The sequence below is a fragment of the Eschrichtius robustus genome, chromosome 13, assembly GCF_028021215.1.
Source record: "Eschrichtius robustus isolate mEscRob2 chromosome 13, mEscRob2.pri, whole genome shotgun sequence".
Taxonomy (NCBI): domain Eukaryota; kingdom Metazoa; phylum Chordata; class Mammalia; order Artiodactyla; family Eschrichtiidae; genus Eschrichtius; species Eschrichtius robustus.
The window spans coordinates 65941315-65943148 of NC_090836.1; positions in this window are offsets into that span (position 1 = coordinate 65941315).

Sequence of the window (1834 nt, forward strand, 5' to 3'; positions counted from 1 at the left end):
TTCTCCTTGTCTTTTGGCTAAAGAACAAAAGCTTCAAATTAAATTTCTAATCCCTTTATGACCTGGTTCCTGTAGCTTCATCTCATAACACTTTCCCTCCCCATACTTAATGCTGTAGCCATCTTTGTTCCAAATGTGATTTAGTTTGAATGTCAGTTTGTTAGGAACCCTAACCTCTGAACCCCTAGGTCTCATCATATCATCATTTCTTGCCTTGCTGTAATACTCAATATTGTATTAAACTTCTTTAATGCAAATACTTCCAAATAAACCTTAATATCCATGAGGACAAGGACCATGTCTGTCTTGGGCAAAGCAGTGCTCAGGCAGTGCCTGGTACTTAGGACAGCCACTGGCACATGGCAGTTGTGAAAGAAGCACCAAATGAAGTAACTTCTCATGAAGATGAATGGGCAGTTTTCCACATCTTTAAGAATAACAGTCTTCCAAAATTATGATGCCCTGTCACAGGGAAGATGGATCAGACTTATTCTCATGGGTTCCAGAGGGCAGGATGGTACAAGCAGGGCTCGCAAATGACTGTACTGCTACATCTTAGCACATGGTTGGCACGAAAATATCTGCTGAAAAAATGAACCAGAACCAGTAAATAAAAGTTTTAGGAAGAGAGAAATTCTTAAACAGATAACTTAGTATCATTTATCAGGTGCTAAAAATGGAATTGATTGTCTTGTGAGGGATCTCAGATTGTATGACCATGCAAAGGCAGGATATGGACTAAACATTCTTACCTTAAGAAAGTGGTTGAAGTAGATGATTTCCTAGGTCCTTTGCAACTCTAAAAATCCATTGTTTTATCATTTCCTCTGTAAGGGGAAATGGTGTTAATCGTAAATGCTAGCCTTAACTTTTAAAAATGCGACTCATCATTGTTAATGATTGTATCACTATTTTTATGCAGACACTGGGAAGTAAGTTGTTTATTTAGTATAAGCAAAAGGACACTGACATAAAATATGTCCCTCTTCGCTTGTCACTGGTCCTTAAACTCCACCATTTGAGAGTCATTCCTTGGAAGATGTTTCTTCTTCAGGCACCAAGGTTACAAATGCAAATGTCACAGGAGAGGCAACATATTTGACAATTATCCATAGTTTCCAACTTTGAGTCTTTTATGAGAACCTATTCTTACAATTGAGAGTAAGTGATGGAGGGGATATGGATAGAGTATTAGCATTTAGAATGTCAGAGGACTCGATATATTTTCAGCTAAAATAGTTCTCTATCAGAGACTGCTTTTTGATACCTCAGTCTAAATTATATATCCCTTCATGTGATTTTATTGCCTATATCAACATTCCTCATTCAAAATATATTTATTCAGTGCCTATTATGTACTAAGCACTATTCTAGGTACTTTAGATACATCAGTGAACCCAAGAGACAAAAACAGGCAAAAATACCTGCTGTTGTGAACTTTGCATGGTAGTGAAGTGTGGTCCAAGGACCAAGAATTCCAGTGTCACCTAGAAGTTTGTAAGAAATAAAGAATGTAAGTGTCACCCAGACCTACTAAATCATGTTTGGCCTTTTAACAAGCTCCTCAGATTAATCTTCTGCATGTTTAAGTTTGAGAGACATTCTTCTGTGTACCTGTCCTTTATTTTGGAGTATTTTCACATTTTTAAATGACTTCTCTGTTTATTTGCTGAAAGCCTGTTTGCCCTACTAGGCTATAAGCTGTATGAGGTCAAGGATTAGTGGTCAAAGATGGAAGAGATGGAAAAATGTCAGTAAAAAACCTCATCTGTTATTCAGCTCTGCCGAGGAACAGACTTCTCTTTTCAGTCTCAGCAGCTGATTCACCTACTGC